Below are 25,130 nucleotides of genomic sequence, written 5' to 3'. Positions count from 1 at the left end.
AGATGCCTTGGCTATATTGCCTCCAGATAAGGCACTTGCCTTAGTATCTCTGAAGGGACAATATGATGTTAAGAAGCAAATGCCTACTCTCCACCTCTCCGTTGCTTGCACTCAGCCCTTTGTTGCTGCAACGTCTCTCTGCTACTTCCCTCCACACAACCCAAGACAAAATGTCCAAGTGGATCTGGGAGCACTCCTAGCCTGCATGGTGCTTACTCTGTAAAGGCTGCCTTCACAGAGATGACAGCTCAGAAAAGAGTGGGGAGGGAAGTTTGGGGGCTCCTGCAGGGAGATGGGAACTCCGTGGAGAAGCCAATATTCCACATATGTGACTTTCCATAATGCAAACATAGGAGGATGGGAAGGTTTCCTGGGACAGGGCGGTGCAGCCCATGGGGAGCTGGTCCTGGTGAGAGGGGCTGTGGCTCTCCACTCCTTATGAAAGCGGGAAGGGATGAAGATGACTGGGAGGGCCTAGCTATTAAAATCTGGAACTAAGGTGCTCAGAACAGTGACAAAGTGAATCCAAAAGTTTTGCAAGCTATCCTTCAGCAAATGTTTACTAAGCAGGGTTCAAGGAGGCATAAGAGAACTGCTGTTAAAAATCATCCATTCATGCATCCATCATTCATTTCTTCAATAACAGGTTCTGCACAGCTACCATGAGCCAAGAATGGCGTTAGGCACCAGCGCCACAAAGAGAAATACCATACAGTCCTTGTTGTGGAGACTGGAGGGTCGGTCCATCAGGGATTCTGAAGCACAGGAGACAGGCAGGGGAGGAAGGAATGAACTTGGAGAGATTAACTGGAAGCAGGCAACCAAGTGCTTGGAATACCAAGCTGGAGAATGTGGTCTTAGTCGCAGCTGGGGAGTCTCAGGGCATTTAAGCGATGGAAGGAAGGGTATGTTTAGAAAGGCTGTGGTGGTAACAGCATGGTGGGTCGCTTGCAAGGGAGCAAGCTGAAGTCAGGAAAGTCAATAAGGAGAGAGGAAGAATCCAAAAGACTTTGCAGTGAGAATTTATTTGAGGAATATATACAAAGCTATCAGCAAGAAACTGAGCACTGAAGGAAACCACTCGGTTTCAGCATGGTATGGAAGCAAGACAAACTAGCAAAGAAAAATTGTGACCCCAAATGCCAGATGGAAGGAGGAGGAAATGCATTCACCTACTGTGAAAATTCACTTACATTGAGATGCAGGAGAGAAAAGTGCTACTAACACCAGCTCTGAGGTCAGATAGAAAATAATTTGACACTAATTGTGCAGATTTGACACACCAGTTGACCTCTCTGAGACTCAGTTTCTTTGTCTTTAAAATGGGCTCAAACTGTTTTGAGGATAAAATGAAGTCGTGTGTGTAACAATTAGCATAATGCCTAGACTGAAGCAAGTTCTCACTAAAAGTCAGTTGTATTTATTGTTAGGAATTAGCTGACAACAACAACATTTATTGTTATGGAGTGTCCTTTTTCTCAGAAGGCTGGAGAAGGAAAAGGGGAGTAGAGGGCACTGTAAACAGCCTGGCTAATTGTGGGTTAGCCTGCCTAGCAGTCATAAGATAGTATTCATATTTTGGAGCTGAGCACCACTAAATATGGAAGCAACTCCTGAATAATTAAGATGCAACTGTGGGATCTGACCTAGGTGCCTTTGTTTTGTGTCGCAGATTTTTCTCTCTTGACTTCTCTGAGAGAAGATTGCAGTGTCTCCTGACACACCAGGGGGAATGCTGCAGAACAGAAGGAGTGAACTTCAGTACTGTAACCAGGCTGGTACTCTAACACCAGCTTTGCACCTTAGTGGCAGCACGAAGCACTTTGTTATAGTCCCAAATTAGACTCTAGTTAGATGTCTCAGCCATCCCCCGCCCTCACATGGTGGCTGTCTTTTTTGAGGGGCGAAGGGAAATTCTCCCAAGAAATATAAAGCCCTTCTGGGGTTACCTTCTAAAAAGCATCCAGAAGTGGGTGAGCCCACTCTTGGGACTTCGTTCTTCACTCAGTTGGCTCCTCCTCCTTCAAGAATTTTTGGGGACAGGATGAAAGAACTCAAGGCTCCGGGTTTACCCACCACAACTTTGCAACCTTACTTTTGCCATAATGGTCTCCTTATGCCTCCACTCTGAAATGACCAGGACTCTATGTTTTTTTCTCCTCTCACTCCTCCTCTTTTCTCTTCAATATAATCTCTCTTTATTGAGAACTTACTGTATGCTAGGAACTATGCTATATACCCATACTATATCTCATTTAATTCTTACATATCCCTGTGAAGGAGGCAGTCTTATGAATCCCATTTTATATATGAGAAAACCAAGGCATAGTTAAGCAAATTGTCCAGGATCACCTAGTTAAAAACTGGCAGAGTCAAGATTCAGGCTCAGGTCTTTTTGATGCCCAAACATATATACTTTACCTTTAAAAGTGTGGCTCATGGATGCCTGGAGTTTCCTAGATCCTTTACGGGGTTCTGTGGGATAAAAACCATTTTCATGATGCTATTTACCTTTTTCACTGTGTTGACATTTACACTGATGGCACACCATCAACGATGGGTAAAACTGCAGACTGCTTAGCCCAAATCAAGGCCGTGGCACTAAACTTTAATACTGAACATTATATGTTTTACTAGAATGCAATTTTTTATTGTACAATTTTTTATTGTAGAATAAAAAAATCACTTTTACTCAAGAATGCCCTGATGTGGCAGTAAAAATATTAATTTTCTTAAATCTTGACCTTTGAGTACATGCCTATTTAATATTCTGTGTAATAAAATGGGAAGTATGCAAAAACTATTTGTGCTAAATATGTTCATCTTGAGGAAAAGCACATGTGCACTTGAGTTGCAAGCTGAACTAGCCACTTTCTTAATAAAACACCCATTTACTTGAAATGATGAGTGATAGACAATTTATGACTAACCAGACTTGAGTATTTGGAAAATATTTTCTTACAGATGAACAAAGTGAGACTGTCACTTCAACGAAAATGACTGACAGTATTTGTTGCCATAGATAAGACTGAAGTTTTTAAGCATATTAGAATTTGTGAAAATTTGTATTCATATTGTATCAGTCACGGTCTAGTCAGGAGAGAAAAACCACCTCGCATATAAATAGGGAAGGTTTAACATGAAGAATGTACTATTTGCAAGAATAAAAGAGAGTTCTAAAGAATACCCTAAGACTAAGGGAGAGTTCCAATAAAGGGAGAAACTTGGGTGGGGGCTGGGAGTCAGAATTCATTGGAGTTGGTATCATGGTAGCCCCCTGCATGACAGGAAGCTACTCTGGGCCAGAGCCCATCCACAGTCACTAGGCCAGGCCTGGCAGACAGGAAACTGCTTGTGATAGTCAATGGAATTTGCTGGAAGCTGTCATGGAGGCTGGTGAACATGCTGGGAAGCCCAGCTGTGGCACACACAGGGTTCACCAAGAAGACCCTCTCTGTGGTCCTAAGAGGCTGCCCCCAGGGAGGAGCTGCACTGATGGGTGAACTTCCCATAAAGCCACTCTCCATGGTGCCAAGGGAAGCTGATAATGGGGAGATGCCAGCTCCAATGAACATGACATCACTTAGTATCCCATGCACTGCTGGCTACCGTGCACCAAGGAGCAAGCTGAGAAGATCACTGGAACCAGGAAGAAAAGCGTTTTCCTCCTCCAGTGTTCTTCCAGTGCTGTCTACTGACAAAAGTTCCAATTGGCCAGTAAGACACATTCCAGTATCACGAGCAGGAATGAAGGTAGCCTTGGAGCTGAGCAGCAATAATTTGATGACTGGCATAGTCCACCCTTTTGTTTATACAACTTCTGCACACATTTGAACTTCTGTTTGACACTGAAACAACTGTCTTTCTACCTAATGAGTTATAGCTATCCTTTGAACTAGTGAAATTCTCATCCTTTTCCTAAACAGATGTATAGTCTCAAGAGTTATTGTATCCATTGCTGGGTATATTAACATCTCCTCAAATTTACCCATGGTACTACTAAATAACACCTAAACAGAACATTATAAAGTTAATCTCCAACAACTTCTGTGTAAAATTATGATGAGGGTCATCCTCAGCAGCCTGGCACCTCTTCCTAGGTGGTTTTCCTTGGTATCCCAGAGGAAGCCTTCCCAGGGAGCTCTCCTGCACGGTGTAGCATTTCCCCGTGGGCAGCCTTACAGGAGGCACCTTCCTGGGGAGTTCCATAGGTTCCCTAGCTGGTCTACCAGTTAGCTCAACGACATTCCTGAAGAAGGCTTCCCTGTAAGTTTCATTAGGTGCCTCGGCAGGGGTTTCCTGTTTTCCAGTTCCTGTTTCCCAGCCTCAGCTCATTGACTATGGTCCAGCTTGGGTCCAGGCAACCCAGAGAACTTCTCTGCCTTCCAGCAGTCTGTAATTGCACCTTCTCCAACAAGGTCTGAATCCCAGTGGCCCTTGCACTGGGAACTTCCAAATAGTTGAAGACTTTTCTGATGCAATCTGAGGAGGTATGGACAAATGTGGATTTCCAATATTGCATCATGAAATGTATTAACATTTGCAAGATCTGTATAACTCAGTGAACCAATATTTCCAGATGATCAATCCATGATGCAAAAATTCCATTTCAAGTGTAAGATAGATCAATGGATTTTAATGTAACATTATATGAAAAGGTTTCTCATTCCAAGCTGTAACCTTTAAGAAAGCACCATTTTTTGAGTTTTGATGTAATTTCCATAAATACCCACAATTATCAGAAAAGATTATTAAGCTGTTCCTCCCCTTTCCAAATACATATCTGTGTGAGGCTGTATTTTTTTTTATATGCTTCAACAAAACAGCCTATCACAACAGGGTATGTCCGGAAGCAGATACGTGAATCTAGCTGGTTTCTATCAAGGCTGCCATTAAAGAGATTTGTGAATATAAAACAAGGCCACTGTTCTCACTAATTTTGTTTTGGAAAATTAAAAAACTATTGTATATATTCACATATGATAGATATGTTATTTTTAAATGAATTAATAAATATTTTATAATTTTCTCTGTCTCTCATGCTGGAGTACAGTGGTGTGATCTTGGCTCACTGCAACCTCCATCTCCAGGGTTCAAGTGATTCTCCTGCTTCAACCTCCTGAGTAGCTGGGATTACATGTGTCTGCCACCACACCCGGCTAATTTTTGTATTTTTAGTAGAGACAGGGTTTCACCATGTTGCCCAGGCTGGTCTTGAACTCCTGGCCTCAAGTGATCTGTCCACCTTAGCCTTCTAAAGAGCTGGGATTACAGGAGTAAGCACCACACCCAGCCACTTTTCTCAGTTTTAATATCTAGTACAGTAAATATCAATAGGCAAAACCTACACAAACATGAGCTCTTGGGGCCTCAATGTGAAGAAGTTCTGAGGCTAAGACTCCTGGGAGCTGTCTGTTCTGGACTAGAGTAACTTTCCTTCCAAAAGTGAGGCCTGTGAGCTTGAATATGGATAACAGCTAAGGGCTGTGGCACATCAGCCACAGGGGTGCCTCTGCATATGGGGCTTGAAAATTCATAGATATTTGCATCCAGATGCCTAGAGAAGCTTCAAGTCCCATCTCATTTTTACAGCACTGCACTTGCTCCTTGGCCTTTTGCCTTCTTTGATGTCATTACCTGCCTGAGCCTTTGCTGAACCTGAGCACCAGCGAGGGAGAAGTGCCTTTTGTTTTGAAGAAGCCTGGCCTGAGAGAGAGATGTCGATGACTTTGTAAGAAGAGGCTTTGGTTGGATTTGGGGAGCCGTTTGAAGGACACCCTACGTGAGCACCGGGACAAGCTGCTGCTCTGGGGCACATTTCTCCCCCTTGCCACCCTGGGCTGCCCATCTGTTGAGCAGAGCCTGCTGCTGCTTCTCTGTTCTCCCATTTCTCTTAAACTGTGTGGTTTTCACTTTCCCCCGGTGGAGTGGACGATCTCTGTATCTTGTCTGATTTCTTCATGCTAGACTTTGGGGAGGAGGCACACGTGAAATGAATAAAGACTGGTCACCCAGAGCTTTCAGTGAGGTGCTCACTACCCTGAGATGCCAGGAGCTCCCAAGAAGAGTGGATAGATCTGAGAAAGAACTCTCTGAATTAGAAATAAAGTACAGCGGCAGGCTGGCTTGTGTTTGCTAGTTATAACCAGGGGCAGGAGTGGCCCTAGGGAGGGTGCTTTGTGACTTAGGTGCAACTGTTTGAAACATACCTTGTTGAGCAGTGTTGGAGATGCTCACAGTCTGGCTCTCAGGACTGGAAAGACATAATGGAATCACTGAAATCTCCCAAGATTGTGCAGACCAGGTAGGTCAGGGTCTTTTCTACTCATCTCAGGCTCTTTAAGGGTGAGAGCTACCTGGAAAAGGAGGTATAGGGAGGTGCACCCAAGAATCTGCAAGAGGGTATCCTACTCAAACAATAAGGAGGAAGAAGTTTCCTGTGCCCATACGTTACTCAAACAACAGATGCCCTTCAATGTCTTGTGGGAAATGTCACTAAGACGAGCCCTACTGCTCCGTACTTTCTGTCCCAGGTCCCAAGTTCCTTGTGAGCTCTGCCTCTGTCCCCCAGGGGAGGCTTCAGGCTGACCAGCTCAGCAGAGAGGTGAAAAGAAGAGGGAAGCCTCTTCCATCACCTTTGAGATAAAAAGAAAAAAAAAATAAAAGAGGGGGAGAAAGAGAGAGAAACGTAAAAAAATCAAAGACTAATCCTAAAAATTCTCCTTTAATCTTAGAGCTTCCAGACCTAGTTTCTCTTTCATCTAGGACTTCGAAGTTATCTAGTTATTTTATGGGTAGTGAAACCACAAGGCAAAGAGAGGGTGGGGAGGGGGGAGATTAAACTAATGAGCAGGTAAGCAGGTTTATTATTTCGTCTGATCCTTCCTTCCTTCCTGCTAATTTCTCTGAGCCAATTTGGGAGGCAGGGCCTATCATGTTAACTCAGAGACAGAGTATTGTATCCATGTTCTTTCTGAAGCCATTTATCTGAAGGATATTAAAGATCCAATTTACACAGACATTATGGCATTGTGAGGAGGGTGTGTGCATGTGCGCAAATGAGAGAGAGAAAGAGAGAGAGAGAGCGCTAGGGTATCCATCCAATTGGGCCTGTGTTTGTGTACATTCTCAACCTCCAATGAGTGCCATCTCTCGTGAGGCTCTCAAAGAAGTTTGCAATCACTCAGCAAGTTAGTTCAAGAAGTCATTGGGCCTTGACGGAAATCAGGCTCCAGGCAACGGCGGAAAAGTTTATTAAATTTGTGCTTCAACCCTCAGGCTCCTGCATTTCCTTATTGTTGCTCCTAGGTTCACAGTAGAGGAAATAGGGCCCTCTTGAGCTTGATATCTGCTTAATTAAATGCCTGATCGTATTGCCCCAGCCCATGCGTGTGCCTGTGTAATGAGACACAGGGTAGGATAGATGCAGAAAAGAGGTCAGATTACCAGGTTAACCCAATCCAGTAAACAGAGAGCCCTCGATTCCCCACAAGGAAACTGCGTGACCTGGGACATTCTATGTAATTTGGCAGCTGGGACTGTCATTTTAATCACTCATGAAACGTAGATAAAAAACACCTATTCTTCCTATGATTCTGCTTTGTTAAAAGCATGGAATGAAGAGATATACATAATAGCACGCTACAGAGAATTTAGCAGGAATAAGGGGATATGAAGCAACTATAGTGGTTTGTTGTGAAGATTCTTTCAGGAATAGCCAATGTCCCTTTGCTGATGTTGGGCTAACCAGGGAGCCTTCTGATGGATAATCTGGCCTCCTAAGCAGACTTTCTCACCAGCCCATGCCAATGGCTAGTGCCAGCGGTCCTATTAGGGACGCTGCCATTGTGAATGAGTGTCCTGTCATTCACCTCCAATGCTTCCGTTTATTCATTGTGTATTAGTCTGTTTTCATGCTGCTAGTAAAGACCTACCTGCCTGAGCCTTTGCTGAACCTGAGCACCAGCGAGGGACAAGTGCCTTTTGTTTTGAAGAAGCCTGGCCTGAGAAAGAGATGTCGATGACTTCGTAAGAAGAGGCTTTGGTTGGATTTGGGGAGCCATTCGAAGGACACCCTACATGAGCACAGGGAAAAGCTGCTGCTCTGGGGCACATTTCTCCCCCTCGCCACCCTGGGCTGCCCATCTGTTGAACAGAGCCAGCTGCTGCTTCTCTGTTCTCCCATCTCTCTTAAACTGTGTGGTTTTTACTTTCCCCTGGTGGAGTGGAGGATCTCTGTATCCTCCAAGAAATCAGGATGTCTGATTTCTTCATGCTAGACTTTGGGGAGGAGGCACACGTGAAATGAATAAAGACTGGTCACCCAGAGCTTTCAGGGAGGTGCTCACTACCCTGAGCTGCCAGGAGCTCCCGAGAAGAGTGGATAGATCTGAGAGTGAACTCTCTGAATTAGAAATAAAGTATAGTGGCAGGCTGGCTGAGTCTGGGTCATTTATTAAGGAAAGAGGTTTAATTGACTCACAGTTGCACATGGCTGGGGAGGCTTCACAATCATGGTGGAAGACGAATGAGGAGAAAAATCATATCTTACATGGCAGCAGGCAAGAGAGCATGTGCAGGGAATTCCCATTTATAAAACCATCAGATCTCGTGAGACTTATTCACTACCATAAAAACCATATGGGGGGGAACTGCCCTATAATTCAATTATCTCCACCTGGCCCTGCCCTTGACCTGTGGGGACTATTACAATTCAAGGTGAAATTTGGGTGGGGACTCAGCGAAACCACACCACATTAGTTCTTCCATTGTTCAACTGCCATTCATTGATGATCTGGTACAATTGTTCATAGCCTTGACTTTACTTTAGATCACCTGTGAAGTTATAACACTCATGCCTGGGCCTATTCCCAGACCAATTAATTCAGAGGCTCTGAGAGTGGCTCCTAGCCACTGGTATTTTAGTAAAGCACCCTAGGCTATTCTAATGAGAAGATAGGATTAAAATCATTGACCTGGTATATGCCATACATTGTGCTTGTCCCAGAAGATACACAGATGAATAAGATGCTCTTAGCTCAATGCAAACCATCCCCCTAGTACTGATCACCCCTGGGAACATGGGGTGATTATATTAATATTTCTGACTGAAAAGTTGAGGATCAGGATGAGACCTAAACTTTCTGATGACCCCTCTAGATGATCTTCTCCACCTGCCTTTACTCATGAGCCCAGCTTGCTGGCCTGACCCCTGCTCTTCAGAATGATAGGCAATGCCTAAGTCCCAGGTATCACTAAGATCACCTTGGCTTCCCAGTGTGGCCTCTCTCCTGGTCCGGGCATCTCTCAGGTCACTGCCTGCAGCACAGTTGGTGAAGTTGGTTTGCTGACGGTTGGTCTGTTTTCCACCCAGGTTCTGGGCCAGGTCCTCGTGGAATCCGTGAGAAGACAATACTCTCAACAGCTATCTGCCTCATATTTCTTTCCTTCAGTTGCTCCCAGAAGAGTGGCTCTTTTCTTCCCTCTTGAAGCCTGGACTCTCGTTGGACCTGCAGTGAAGTTTATGGTTTGTTTCTGAAACAACTAAGCTCATTTGAAAAGGTGAAATGATGGCTATTCTTCTGTAGATGGATCCAGGTCAAGTGATGAGCCGTGTGCTCTTCAGGATTTTATTATTTGATCAGGTGACACCTCCTTCAGGCAGTAATCTTTCAAAGTAGGCCATTTTCCCACACGATGCCTTTGTCCTGAAGTTTTCCAAGCCTCGGTTATGTTTGCTTCCCCAACAGTCCTGCCCTGAGCAGCTTGCACCCTGCGTTTTTAGTTCTGTGCCTATCACAAGTCAGGGAAGTGGTAGTGGCTTAGGTCAAGGAACAGGCTTATGGCTGAGATTAAAGTCAGGCTTCCTAATCAATTGTTTCTTCCGTGACTCCCTCTTCAGAGCTGGCTGCTACAATCAGATGAGATTGTGATGTTTTATCATTCAAGTTTGTTAAGGATCTGTTTCTTTCTGCAATCAAAACTTTGTTCCCATCTTCTCAGGGACTTAAAATACTGTCCTTGAACCGAGACGGGGCCCTTGAGCATTAAACACACTCGCAACTTCAAAGCTACGCATGTGTTGCCACAGAGGGTCCCAGGGGAACGTCAATAAGAGACGTGTGTTTGCTGTAGTACAAAGAGAAGCCTCGCTTCTTGATGGAGTTGATCTGAGGGGTGGGGGTGCCAGAGGGGTTTGTTGTTTGTCTCCAAATGAAGAGAGGATTAGGGGAGGAGAGGCCTAAACTTCAGGAGGAGCTGCTGGCTACCACAGCCTCCTTCCCAAGGAGGCTCATGGTCTCCTACTGGGGTGGGGGGGAGGATGATGCCAAGACCCCTGAGGCACTACCGTGCCAGCTGTTTCTGTCCTTTGAATAATCCTAAAAACACTACCATTTGTATAGCATTTTTCCATGTGCTACCTCACTTGATGCTCACACTAGCTCTGTGAGTAGGCAATGCTATTATTTCAGTTGTCAAATGAAGAAATGGAGGCTCGAGAGGTCAAATTGCATGCCTGTGTTTGCCCAGCTAATATATTAGACCTATGTTCTTTCTTCTTTCAAAAAGGTGGCAAGTTGATTTCAATACCTGATTGATTGATAGCTGTTGCCTAGAAAGAAGGCTGCGTAGAAAAGGATTTTGAGGTTGCACCTGGGCTCGGTGGGAAAGAAGGCTGCAGTTGATTGGTAAGGTCAACTTCCATTTTATCATTCAAACTGGGCCAGTTTTGAGAGTGAAAGCAACTGGATTAATCATATTGCCTGAATATCAAGTACAATCTTGAAGTGTCCTGGACAAACTAGGATGTTTGACACCTCATTAAGTAATCATGTGTGGTCAAGGTATTGGGCTGGGGTGGTGGGCAGGGACCATAGTGAACATGTCAGCTCTGTCTTATTTCTGTGACTTCTATGAGGACTTCTCTTCTCATCCCATTCTCAAGGGGACTGGTTCCAGCCTTTTATTTCCTGAAAAAGTTGAGGGGAGAGGTCACAGAGCAGAGGTCATTTGATATGACCACAATCCAGACCATAACATGTCTTTCCCACTTGTGCTCCCAAATCCCCACTTCCCTCATCTCCTGTGTGCATAAGGTAAATAGCTCATTTCATCAGCATTACTACCACCATCTTTAACCACTCCCCCCCCCACCAGCTTGAAGATGGTTCAAAAGCCCCTTTTGTGCTTATTTGACATTTATTCACTGGTGGAATTCACTGCCAGACCCACATTGATTCTTGCTCTGACTAGTTCAGCAGCCTCCTCACTCCTAATTGCCTCCTCTCTTGCCTTCTCCATTTCATTATGGTATTTCCAAAAATCTAAATTTAACTGTACTAATTCCTAAAAATTGTCTTTGATTTTTCACATCTAAAACCATTAGGCTCACGTTTCCAGCCTTCCAGGATCACCTTCCATTATTTCCCCACACAGACCATATTCTGACTTTCTCAGATTATTCCCCATTTTCTGAATGCATACATGAAACAATTTTCAAGCCTCTATATCAGTGTACTGTTCCTGCTGTAGTCTCTTCTCTCACCTCTTTTTCTGCCTCATTAATGTCCATCTACTTAACTCTTAAAAGCCCACAACTCCTATTAAATCCTCCTCTTTCCCCAACCCCAAGCAGGACTAATTTCTGCATTCACATAGCATGTTTTCACTTACAGTATAGATACTGGCTTGCAGCTTTATTTCTCCTACTCAAAGGAGTTGTATGTTGTTTATTTCTAACATGGTGCCTGGCACAGTAGCCACCTAAATACTGTTTGAGCAATGAAGAGATGAATGATGCTAGACCCCTGTACAGAACTTTCTTCTAAAATGTTGAGGCCATCATGGAATTGCTCTTATGGCTTGGCTTCTAGGGACTGCTCTCACTAAAGGGACCAAGGAAGATGAGGAGGATGGTGGAATGAGTGGAGTAGACCAGCTTTGCCTGCTATCCTCTGTGGATTCAAGGTAGAGGCCAGAGGGCAACAGCAGGGGCAATGTGGTTGGGGAATGGTAGAGAGGGGGTGTGCATGGCCCACATAACTTGCCAAGAATGCTCTGCTCTCTGCAGAGAAGTAGAAATTGGGGACTAGAGAGAGGAGAATGAGCTGGAAAAACAAGCTCCTTTCTTTACCTTCATGTACCTTGTACTTTACGTTAAGCTTTCTCTTCTGCCCGAAAGCTGTGAGTGACCTTCTTTGCCTGACCCTAGTAGCATTCCCTCCTTCTTCTGTGGCACTGGCCTTGCCATCTGGACGGCTTGCTCTCCCTGACCTTCCCTTCTCAGCTCCTTCCTGGAACACCAAGCTTAGTAATGTACCTCCCTTATTTCCACCAGCAATTTCCCCCACAGTAATGTTGCAGAGGAGTGGGGTGGGGATAGGATTAGGGGAGGAGGGTCGCCTGGACCTCAGCCTGAAATAGCAAGTTCAAGGGCTCACAGCCCCTGTGAACTGCCCCAGCTGCATTCTGAAACCCACTTAATCCCAGCTTCTTGCTGGGTGGAGGGGCTCTGCTGCAGCTTTGCCTGGCCTCACCATTGACCCCTTGCTACGAAACTGTTTATCCGCCTTTCTCCTCTTTGCCTTGGCACATTTTGGCAGCCCAATTAGTGCCTTGCAGATAGTTTCTTGAGTCTGAGCAATCCTCCTACCCAACCTTTCCCCTGCCGACTTCCCTTTCCTGCCCTTGTAGGGAGATGTTTGACAAGCTCTTTTCCATTTCATCTTCAAGCAGGCTGACATGCTCAGAAGCTCTGCTGCTGGCTTCCAAATGAAAAGCGGGTTAATGAAGGCGTATTTTCCAGCTTGTTTTTAAAAGGGAAAACAAAAGAGAGAGAACAGGTATCCTAGTTAATGGTTCCTAATTGCTTCTTTTCCAAAAAGTCTTCAGCGTAAAACAGCCTAATTGAGAACTTCCTAATCTTGTGCTGAAGAGGAAGCAGGGTGGCGCCTTGCACCTCATAACTCCCACTCATCCTTCAGACCCCGCTTGCTGCCAGCTCCTCACAGGAGCCTTCCCAGCCCCTTAGACGAAGTCAGGTGATTATACTGGACACTGTGCTGCGCAGCCTAGAACATTCAGAAGGACAGAAGTGTTTATTTTGCCAGCTGCTGGAAGGGTTGTCTGTAGAGAGCCCTTACCTGTCAGCCCTCTTCAGGAGCTGTCCTCATTGAAGGGCCATCTTGTCTGAGGTCAACCCTCTTTCCTGGGGCAGGTTGCATCCAGTGATTGGCCTATGCAGACATGAAGGCCTGGACCACTCATTTCAGCTTGGCACAACTCTGAAATGCCATGCTGGCTTGTGGTGGCATCAGCTGAGGCTGTTAATGAGACTACATCTCAGCCCAACTTCTCCCTCTGCCCATTCTAGCTTCCTTCCTTCACACTAATCTCCAACTCATGGTCTGCTCCCTGAGGAACCTGACCTGTAACAGTAATCCTCCTTGGCATTGTCGTATATTCTTCCTAATCCTCCTCATCAGTGTGCAGTCATATGTTGGGTGCCCAAAAAGGTATTTTAGGAGGCACGTAATGCAATGAGGCCATTTATGTCTTTCAATTTAGCAGAGATGGATGGATTTGATCTTTGCAGACTTCTCATGCCCTATTAATTCCTACAAAATGTGATCTACCTATCTATGTACCTATCTATTGTCATCTATCTACCTATCATCTGTCTGTCTACCCATCCATCCATCCATCCATCAATCCATCCCTTCCTCCCTCCATCCATCATACACCTATCTGTAGTAGAAGCTGTAGGTGCCCCACCAAGACTCCCTTTACTGGCTGATGACCCCATGTCCCAGCTGCTGTAACTGTTGGTGCTTAACAATTCACAGGTGCACCCTTTTCTGGAGTGCTGTCCTTGGCCAAATGTAAGCTGCTTCCCCATGGAGACTGTGCTCTCATCTCTCCTTCCCCAGTGGCAGACCTCAGCTGATGACTGACTGGCATGGGGTAAAAGGACAGTTCTCTTGCTTCAAGGTGAGACAAGCTCTGAGGAATTCACACTGCAGCGCTACCTGCCCATGAGATCAGATTGAAGCTAGTTGTCAGCCAAGGGCACATTCCTCATTAGCTTTTCTTTTAGTGCTGTTTTGCTTCTAATATGGTTTGGCTGTGTCCTCACCCAAATCACATCTTGAACTGTAGCTCCCATAATTCCCACGTGTTGTGGAAGGGACCCTGTGGGAGATAACTGAATCATGGGGCTGGTTTTCCCCCATACTGTTCTCGTAGTAGTGAATAAGTCTCACGAGATCTGATGGTTTTATAAGGGGAAACCCCTTTCACTTGGCTCTCATTCTCTTCTTGCCTGCTGCTGTGTAAGACGTGGCTTTGCTTCTCCTCACCTTCTGCCGCGATTATGAGACCTCCCCAGCCACACGAACTGTGAGTCCTTTAAATCTCTTTTTCTTTATAAATTACCCGGTATCAGGTATGTCTTTATTAGCAACGTGAGAACAGACTCATACAGCTTCCCTCAATCCCCCTCTTCTGAATTTACCACCCTAATAAAAAGCTTTAACAAGGGTCCTCATATCAGGCTCTGTTTTTTGAGGAGCCTGACCTGAGACATTTGGTATTGAGCATGGTCCTAAAAAAACAAACAAAAACAAAAAAAGAAAAAAAAAGTGACACAAAGTATGGGTTTCTAGAACTGGATTGCAATGAAGCAGGCGAAGTGCTAATAGTCCCTTGCAGGCTGTAGCAGTGGGATTGCTAACATCTTTACCTACGTGAACTGGAAAGGGGCTGTACTAGCTGGCCCCGTGTCTTGGGAATTGGGAAGATGTCTTCTAGGGCTGCCATAATATCACAGACTAGGTGGCTTAAACAACAGAAATGTGTTTTCCCATAGTTCTGGAGGATGGAATTTTGAAAACAAGGTATCAGCAGGTTTGGCTTGCAGACGGCTGCCTTCTCACCATGTCTCCAGATGACCTTTCCTCTGTGCATACATCCCTGGCGTCTCTTCCTCTTCTTGTAAGCACACCAGTCATATTGGATTAGCGCCCAACCCTTATGACTTCATTTAAACTTAGGGCCTTTAGAGAGGTGATTATCTCTAAATACAGTCACATTGGAGGTTAGGGTTTCAACATATGGATTAGGGTAGTAGGGTACAATTCAGTCCATAATAGGAGCTTAGGGAAACATCACTATACAGACTGTGGAACTGGGTGGGTTTTGCTAAGCACCACTGATTTGTTGAAGAGAGAAAATGGCAGGCTCAAATCTACTAATTAACAATTTAAAGCAAAGTGCTTGGCATTTAAAAAAATCTTCCATTCCTACAGCCCGGGGCAGGCAGAGCTAGAAACTAGGCTCAGGGTGTAACTGTAGAAGTGGCAGAACTTCAAAGAAGACTGAATTCTCAGCCTAGGTGAGTCACCTATGCTGACAGCGGGGCTGTGACAGTGGGACACTGACACTTGGGATGGGAATATCTGGATAGCTGTTTGAGAACTGAATCCTCAGAGTTTCCTGGACCGCTTGGGCCTGCATAAATGGCCCACTGCCCCTGTTAAAATAGAAGCTCCTGCTTGCTTGAAAATGATGCAGAGAACTTACAGGCCAGTGCTTGCTCTCCTCTGGATTTGCCCTCATCTCCCCTTCTGGCCACCAGATCACAAATTGGGGTCAAATCTCAGCATAGTCAGACTGGGAAAGGGCTGGGCCTGCTGAGGGATTAGAGGATTCTCTCCAAACCTGAAGGAACTGGCTACAATACAGTGGGGCCAGGAACGAGGGGTGGATCCAAAGGGCCTAGACTGGGGAGGGGCCATAATATAAAGCTGTATAGGGAGAGTTTTCAGTGCAGGGTACTCTCCCATGACACAGGACAGAACATCCTGGCGAGGGCCCCAAGTTATGCTTCTAATGCACTGCTGAGATGGCGCTTGGAAGCTTGGAGAAAACAGTGGCCCACATTAAACAAAACAGAGTTGCCAGAACTGCCATGGTCAACTGGGCAGAAAGAGACCAAAAGGCTCAGAGAAGTGGACATGCTAGAGTGGGCCTGTTATCTAATACTAGGAAATCCACTCTCAAACTGTTTCTCAGGAAGGCCTGGAGATCACTCAGTTTACTAGGGTGATTAGGAATGTGTCAGTGAGGGACACCAGCATTAGCAGAGAGGTTTGGGTAGGACTGAAGAGATTGTATTTCAGAACTGGGCTCCATAGTAGAAATGGTAAAAATCCCAGCACAGCAGAGGCCAGGTGGTAGCACCTAACTGTCAGAAGCATGGTGGGTGTAATTACTGTAAAGGCAGCAAGGTTGCAACGGCAGCTAGAAGAGCCCAGACTACAGAGATTTCTGGAAATAGTATGTAAATTATGGTGTTCCTAGAGGTAAAATAGATGGGCAGCTAGCAAAGATATTTGTGTGTGTGTGTGTGTGTGTGTGTGTGTAAACTCATAAGAGATCAAGAATGAATGAACATAAGACCACCTTCAACCTTTCTAAAGAAAGTCAAGATGCCTTGCTAGTTTCCAGAGCTGAGCCAGTTCTCAAACCCAGAGCTCATTGACCATTGACTAAAAGGGAGGCCAAATACCCTGCAGTGCCACAGTAAGTGGGCACAGTAGTGATTCCCCCAGTTCTATAGGTCCCCAAAGGACCTATAGTTGTTTACTCGCATAACCAGGCACTGGAAAGAGGAAATACCCAGAGCCTTTTGAGGTCTGTTGGAAACAAGTTCTGAGTTGATGCTGATACTGGGGGACACAAGCACAATTATGACACTCCTGTTAGAGAGGCCAGAGGGGGCCTGGTGATAGATGGAGTTCTGGCCCTGGCATGTCTCAGAATGGTTCACCTGGTGGTCATTTCTCTGGTTCCTGAAATATAATTGGATTGGACATGTTTAGCAAGAGATACAACTTTACATTAGTTCTTTGACCTATAGAATAAGAACTATTAAATAGGAAAGGCCAGTAGAATGTCCTGAAAGTTTCCTCTCTTTACCAGGATAGTAAATCAAAAATAATATCACATTCCAGGGAGGATGGCAAAGATTAGTGCCACCCTAACTGATTTAAAAGATACTGAGGAGGTGGTTCCTGTCATTGTATGGGACGGGCTGTTCCTGTCCCATATAATTCACCAGTCTGGCCCTGCAAAACCCAGGTAGATTATGGCAGATGACAGTGGATGATTGCAAAGTTGACCGAATAGTAGTCCCAATTGTAGCTGTCATGCCAGTCATATATTTACTAAAGCGGGTTAACATGGCCTTGGGTAAATGGTACGTAGCTATTGATCTGGTGAATGTGTTCATTTTTTTTTTAATCCATCAGCAAGAAAGATCAAATACAGTTAGTGTTCATATGGAAAAGATAGAAATATAAATTCATCATCTTGTCTCAGGAAGAATGATAATTCTCTGTTCATAACATAGTCCCAAGTATCCTGGACTCTCTGGACACCATGCAAAATATCAGAATGGTCCACTTTATTGATGCTATCATGTTAATTGGACCAATGAGAAGAGGCGATAAATACACTGGATGCCATGGTAAGATAGATACATGCTATCTAGAGGGTTGGTGATAAACCCCAGAGACTTAGGGTACTGCCACATCATTGAAGTTTTTAAGGAGCTAATGGCCTCAGGATAGCCCCTCCCCAGGACAAGTTATTACTCCTTGTACCTCCTATCATTAAGAAATAAGCATAACACTTAGTTGGCTTCTTTGTGTTTTGGAAGCAGCATATTCCACTCTTAGAAATTCTGCTTCAATCCGTTTATCAGGTGACGCTGGAAGGCTCCTTACCTGGACAGCGCAAGCTAGGTCAACCCACTAGGCAAGTCCCTTAGACCAGCAGAAGCACTAGCTAAATGTGAGGGGAATCTAGAATGGGTGGAAGTAGAAGATCATGAACAGCAGTCATGGCCTTGGGCACATGCAGCAGGGCTGTGGTTCAATCTATTAACCTTTCTTTTGCACCAACCTAATATGTCTCCAAGGAAATTGTGATCTATCAGAATTCTGAGGATGCTGTATCTGGGTGGAGTGAACTTAGTGAAAGAAGAAAGTGGATTGGAGCTGTGCAAAGGGTGAACTGCAGTAGACGCTATTGGTGCCCAACCCAGATGCTCTTTAGCCTCTGCAGATATTGGCCAGCTGGCTTGGGAGACCACAGTCCCTGGGAGTTTATCTCAGACAATGATTGACTGTCACATGTGGGTCAAAGGTCCCCAAGGTGGGGCTAACTCTGGGGTAGGGGGATTTAGAGCTCTTGGTTAGAGCTTGCCCATGGGATCAGAAGCAAGTCCAAAGCTACTTTTAGCTGAGACACATTTTCACTTAGCTCCCCATCTCTCCTGCCTTCTCCTTCCCCCTCACTCCTAAGAGTACATCCTCCAATCAATCTTCCTCAATAAATCACTTGGGCAAGAATCCCTACTCAGGATTCACTTCTAGACAATATACACATGTGTGTGTGTATTTGTTATTTTTTAAACATAATACCTCTGTCTTCAATGCCACCATCCAGTGTACACCTCACAAACCCAGTTGTCACATTTGCACTCCCTGAATCATGTTCATTGACTACGTGACCTACAGATATCTAAGCCCAATTTACTGTATGGTTTCTCATACTTCAGTTAACTAATTCCAATCTACATTTTTTGAAGGATGGAAAATTTTGCACTAGGAAGATTTTACTAGCTCAAACTGAGTCAGTGGAGTTGCATCACATAAATGAACTTCAACTTCCTGAATTTCATCATAGAAAGAGAGAGAAAGAGGGAGAGAGCCTTTTATTTACCTATTGTCCTCTCTTCCACAGCTCAAAATCAAAGAGAAATAAAAGGAATTAATTTTTTGGCTTTTGAGCTTCTGAGAGCCCAGCTCTTGTAGATTTTTAAGGATTTTCAAGGAGAATTTTGACAATACCTATTTTTACCTTGCATGTTTGATTTTAAAGCAGGCTTTCCTGCTTAAGATAAAACTCAACTGTGATAAACTATTGAATTATTCTATAACCTAGACTCTTCATTTCAGAGTAGGCTTCTCCACTTTGGTCTGGATTAGTGAAGTTTGACTACATGTGGACAGCAAATGAATTGCAAATTATATGTAAATGTGTATAAATTAGCACCAGTTATTAGAATAATTTGCATTTACAGCTCTGTAATTAGGCAGCAGCTTGGGAGAGAAGGGCAGTGGGCAGGGGACCCAGGAAGCTGGGAAGGCATCCCAGAAGTCCTGGGGTCCCCACCTCTATGTTAATGAGGCTCAGTTTTCCCTTCCCTAGGCCCCTTAGCACAAGACCTTGAGGATCTCAAACCTGTACCCTGGCTTCTGGATTTCCGGTTCTTGCTAAGATTCTCATGGCTGCTGCTCAGGGGCCTTGGCCTCTCTGGCTCAGTGCAGTGCAGTGAGAGGTCATGGGATTTTGAGCATAGAGGTCTTAGATCTGTTGCTTTCAGGGTGACTTTGGCCAAATTACTCTCTGATCCTTAGTTTGCTCATCTAAAAATGGGGTTTATAACAAATACTTGCCCCCATACTATCAACCAGTACTATGGGGTTCACATGAGATTCTGTATGTGACCCTTACCAACCTTTACATGCATTTGATATTATTATAACAGCTGAGTTCATCTAACTAACACATGGCAGATCCAGGATTTAAAAGTAGGTTTGTCTGGCTTTACATCACCTTTGTATCACCACGTCCCATGGCCTCAGCAGGAAGCATGCATGAAGAACACTTTATTCCCACACCATTCACTCTCCTGGCCCTGCCTGGCCTCCTGCATCACTTGGGTGCAGGTCTCTGTTGGCCAGGGATTGGCCCTTAATGCCTTTGCACCCTGTCCTTAAAATACTTCCTAGTAGAATGTGCTTTGTTGTGTGCCCAGCTCTTGGAGCCCATGTCTGTCTATAAGCTTATCTTAAGCATTTCTCTCTCTTTCCCTTTAGCCTGGAACAAGAGAAACAGCATAAAGCCCTCACCCACTTCTCTGTAGCCACCCTTAGATAACCCCCACCTTAGTTGAATGAGGGTAGCTACAGAGGCACAAGGAGTTGGAAAGAATGTATGATGAAAACATGATCACCTACTTGCCTGTGGAATGAATCAGATAATTTTTTTTTAAAGAAAATTTGCCACTTATTGTTATGAAAACACATGTCTGTGCTCTGAACCCAGCCTGGAGGATGCTCAGAGGGGGAAAGGTACTGAGGGATGGGGGTCATCCCCAAGCGGATACTAGAGAAAGATCGCAGGATCTAGGTTAAGAATCAAGTACTGGTTCCTGCTCTGGGAACTTGTAAGCCTTCTGAGCCTTCTTGTACCCTTCACAGAGTGACTGTGAGGATGAAATGGGATTTTAGATGTAAAATGAATTTGCTGTCATTTCATTATTATCAAGAACATGCAGCACAGACCAGTCAGATCAGTTCCTGCCCATCCCTCCATCCGTCAACACATATGCCATGTGCCAGTGGTGGAGAACTGCTGTTCATTCCAATCATCTTTAATTATGCAGCCATCTTCCTTCAATGGTTTTTCCTGCTTCATTTACTTGGCCAGTGTCTACTGATTAATTAATTCATTCAATGGATGGATGTTTATTGAGCACCTACTATATGCGAACCACTATGAGGGACACAGGTGACACAATGGTGAACTAAAGAAAGATGGTTCCTGTCCTCATGAAGCCCATATTTTCTGAACCATTTAATACTCAGCTTAAATATGAAAGCCCTTTCTTGACATCTATTCTCCCTTAATAGTTTGAAGCACCCCTCCTTTTTGCCCTGCCAGTGTCTAAGGTTATCTATCCTAGTGCCTTTAACATTGCACTAACTCTTGCACATTCTACTCCCTCTCTCCTCTCTTGCCCTCTCCCTCTTCACTTTGCCTTATCTCTTTCCTTTCTTCTGCTGTCTCCTTCCTGCTAGTAGCCATCTTCTTTGTCCTTCCTTGGAATTTATGAGGCCAATCCTTGAAATGAGAAGGTGACTACTTTCAAACAGATAAAAGAAAGCCCTTCTTTTCCAAGCAGATAATTAATTTGTGTCACTTGCTGGTCATGGAACATAATTGAGGCCAAGGGCTTAAGAAGGCCCTGAGAAGGAATTAGACACGTAGTCACACCAGGGGGAATGTATCACTCACTCTGCTTCCCCATCCCTGGAGGCTGAGGTTAGCGAGCCCTGCCCGAGCTGGGTAGCAAAGAGCTTCTCAGCCTATTAAGGGGCCTGGCCAGGCACAGTGTTCACTTACCACATAGTGAGCAGAGATAGAGCTTTCTGGCACCAGAGATGTGTAGTCAAAGGAACTACCACATAGTGAGCAGAGATAGAGCTTTCTGGCACCAGAGATGTGTAGTCAAAGATGCAGAATAAGACTGAAGCCCTGGATTCAAGTCCCAGGTCTGTCATTTTGCTAGCTAAATGATTCAGACACATTTCTTCACCTCTCAAAGCCTCCAGTTCCTTGAAATCCAGGACTCCTGTGTGCTGCTCCTCCCTGGGCAGCAAAAGGCTCAGGAACTGTAGTAAGCTTGGGAGGGTGAGAGAAGAAAAAAAGAAAGAGATAAGGCAAATAAGGAAAGGAGAGGGCAAGAGAGGAGAGAGGGAGAAGAGTGTGCTAGAGTTAGTGCAATGTTGACAGCTCAGCAAGCTGTAGATCTCATGAAGGATTGAGTGCTCTGTGGATACTCATGGTGTCTCATCTTTGGGCGTAGTGAAAGGCTGGACACTGGAGAAGAGAGAATGTGTCCCAGAAGCTTAAAGTCTAACACTGGTCTTGGCTAAATGAAGCACGTTGCGGGCATAGGGTAATCTCAGGTGAGATCCTGGGGGCAGAAGTGATCTCAGCATCCCCTAGTTCCGTGCCTACATCTCGCACTAACCAGCTATGAGGTCTTGGCAAGTGCTTTTTCCTTTCTTGACTCAGTTTCTTCATCTGCAAAATAGGCATTGGGGGTTGGAGCAAGGAAAATTGTACCCAGTCATGATTTTGTAAAGCATATTTCTTGGAACATCAGTGAAAAATGTAAGGAAAAACAAATTCCAGGGGAAAAAAGAATTCAAGGAAAAGTTTGAGCAGTACTGCATAATATATATAGATAATCAGAGTGCAGATTAGCATGTTGCATTTCTTGAAAATCCTATAATAGGGAGAACTGTTTTTGTTTAACCTGGTTTGGTCCAAATTCTGCAGAATCCTTTATTAACGTCCTGTGGATATTGACACTACAAGGAACATGCCTTAGGGAACAATCTTTTGGGTTGTTATCCATCAAACATTTTGTGCCTCCACATAGCTCACAGGGCAATTCCATACAGACTGGGGAGGAAAGAGAGAGTTCAACCTCACACCAGGAATTGTCCAGTGGTTAGTGCTGTGCTGTTGTAGAATGTCCTACTGAATCTGTCTGTGAGCTCCATTCTCCTGATTATGTTTGACTGTGTTAAGTGACATCCAGCCAGCTTTCCCTGAACAGGCAACACCAGACAGAGCAAGGGGTGGTGGCAGGGGACCCAGCAGATAGGGATCCCCGAGTGGGTAACTGGGAGTGCATTGCAGCTGCAGGCATGTTGCTCATATTGCAAACTAGACCCCCAAGGCATTATGTGAGCCGAGTCTTGGGGAACTGGTAGCAGGTGTGTTAACCTGATATTCTACCTGTAGAATGCCAGCAAGGAGAGTGAAACTGTGCAATGCTACTCAGCATTTTCAAGAAAAATGCATTGAGCACTTACACTGTGCCCAGTACCACATTGAGTATCAGTGACAAAGAGGTGACTCAGACACAATCCCTGCCCATGGGGTACTTTCCAGCTGGGGGAGGGAGGAAACAGGAAGCAGCATGTAAATAGGTAACAGCACCTATTCTCAAGCACTGGTGTGCAGTAATAGCCTGGGAAGTTTGTTAGAAATTCAGGCGCTTGGCCTCTGCCCCAGATCTTGAGGATCAGAATCTATAGGGTGGAACCCAGGCATCTGTATATTATGATATGTGACTAGGTTGGGGAATTACTGAATTACCTTGACAGGGTTCATGGGGAAAGCATGCACTTTGGAGTCAGAATGTCAGTTAGGTGACCCTGGACAAGTCCCCCTACCTCTCCAAGCCTGAGTTTCTTTATTGAAGATGCTTATGCATATGGAGGAGGATGACATTGGGACACCGTGTGTGAGGCACCTAGCACAGTGTCTAGCACCCCACAGTCAGGAAGTGGTGGCTATTCTTGGTACATTCTTGGTACATTTATTGAAGTACAGTAGAAACAGAGAAAACAGAAAAATCACCCACTCAAGTCCACTTCCACAGGCCCTATCCTAAAAGGCAGGGAAGAGCCAGGCTGGGTTCTAGACATTTCTGGTACCAGCTGGAGCAGGGCACGCTGAGTGCCGCGCATTGCTATAAAGAGATACCATTTAATCGCAGAAGGTGACATTGGGCCCAACACTTCAGCGATTTTTACAAGGGGGAGTTTGAGAGACTTCTGGAGTTCAGCAGAGCTGCATGGCTCTATTTAGCCAAGATCCAAATTCCCGTTACAGCAGCTCTTTTGGTCTGATTCACACATTTAGTAGCAAAGCATTCACTTCCTTACAGCAATATTAATTTCCTGTGGGCATGCCTTATTGCCTTTGCTAGGTCCTTATGGCCAAGGTTTGAACATTTGACACCTCTTCTATCCCTCACCTAGTGCTGTGCAAACAATAGATACTCAATAAAAATTTGTGCCTAATTGATAATTGATCTGTTACAGTGGGGAGGGCAGATGTCAGCTGTGGCTGTTTTGTCTTCAATTTTGGTTCATTTCCACCTTTAAAGAGCTTGTGCATTATTATATTATCATATTATGCAAACCAAATATCCTAAAAAGACTGATACTTAACAAACAGACTAGTAGATTAGGGATTGCCTGTGGGATTCATCCTAATCAACCAGCCTACTTATCTGCCTGTGATCAGGGCCCCGAATCTTTATCATTCAGCTGAGTGAAGCAACATACCAGGTTCCCAGAGGAGTAGAACGGGATTTCAATTACATATCCATTTTTTTTTTTATCACTTCACTGAAATAACATGGGCTCCCTGGCTCTAAATTGCTAAAAACCAGTTTAAGTTAAGGAGACAAATAGACACTAATTACAGAGCAAAGAGGAGTCCAAAGCATCAAGGTGCTTGGCTGAGATGCCTTCCGTCACTTCCTCCAATGTGAAGCTGGGAGAAATTGAAGTCTCCTCCTCTACTGCTTTCCCACTCTCAGGAACCCCTCCCCTCAAGGGGTAGGAGTTTGGGGGGCGGGGTACAAAAGAACCATCTGTGGAGAGAAGTTTGGATGTTCCTCTTTTAGCCCTGGCAAGCTATTAACTTGAAGACCATGGCATCTGTTTCTTTTGTATAATAATCTGTGTCGTTGTCTACATACTTATCTATTTAGAGGCACCCTCAAATCCTAATCAGTACTGCAGCTTCCCAGTGAAAAGAGTAATAATGCATAGGCATTAGTTGACCTGAATCCTGCCTGTTCCATGATCAAATGGTTATGTGACCTTCACCTTGGACAAGTCACTTCACCGCTTGTGCTTCAGTTTCCTCTTTCGTACATGAAAAGCCGGTCAATATTTAAACAGCTCTCCAGGGGGAAAAAGCCCTTATTTGTAGCTTTTGCCAATTTCCTTGGTGTAAATACTCCCACCGTGGCCGATTTCAACCTGCCACCCTGAAGTACTGAACCTGGAGTCGAGAAGAAAGGCACACAATCCACTCTCTGGGGGCTGGTGTGAGACAGCTTCTGCAACCACTGGCTGAGATCTCTTCCAGCTCTTACATCAAAAGATAATGTGATGGCCATACAGAGCTCATTTAATCTCTGCCTGTCTGGGTAGATACATATCTCCACTTCTTAAAGGGGAAATTAGTTGGTGGGTAACAAGAAAATAACCTCGTTTCTGTCCCTTTCAGACATGGGGGAAGAGTAAAGCGATATTTTCAACATGAGATTAAAAAAAAAATACAGGATTTCATTCATTATTTATATCAGTATTTAATGAATATGTAATAACATTTATTAATGTAATAATCACATTCAAACCTTCACTGAATGAAAAAAATTCTGCTTTTGTGCCTTTGTGAAG

General features: G+C 44.7%; 1 long non-coding RNA gene across 2 annotated transcripts in view; it reads left to right on the top strand.

Moving 5' to 3' along the window:
* Window positions 1-15,523, top strand: part of LOC129048783 (uncharacterized) — a 133,363-nt gene extending 117,840 nt beyond the window's left edge. The window contains exons 2-8 of one of the 2 annotated variants that reach the window (XR_008511403.1): window positions 5,593-6,304; window positions 9,374-9,526; window positions 10,570-10,688; window positions 11,874-11,967; window positions 12,736-12,842; window positions 13,845-13,989; window positions 14,336-15,523. This is a non-coding gene — a long non-coding RNA (uncharacterized LOC129048783). Of the gene's footprint in view, window positions 1-5,592; window positions 6,305-9,373; window positions 9,527-10,569; window positions 10,689-11,873; window positions 11,968-12,732; window positions 12,843-13,844; window positions 13,990-14,335 lie in introns of both variants that reach the window. The other variant, XR_008511402.1, reaches the window with a different exon arrangement.
* Window positions 15,524-25,130: the final 9,607 nt, after the last annotated feature.

Source organism: Pongo abelii, chromosome 9 (genome assembly GCF_028885655.2).
Source record: "Pongo abelii isolate AG06213 chromosome 9, NHGRI_mPonAbe1-v2.0_pri, whole genome shotgun sequence".
In the NCBI taxonomy this organism is placed as follows: Eukaryota; Metazoa; Chordata; class Mammalia; order Primates; family Hominidae; genus Pongo; species Pongo abelii.
This window is presented reverse-complemented; position numbering and strand designations above follow the sequence as displayed.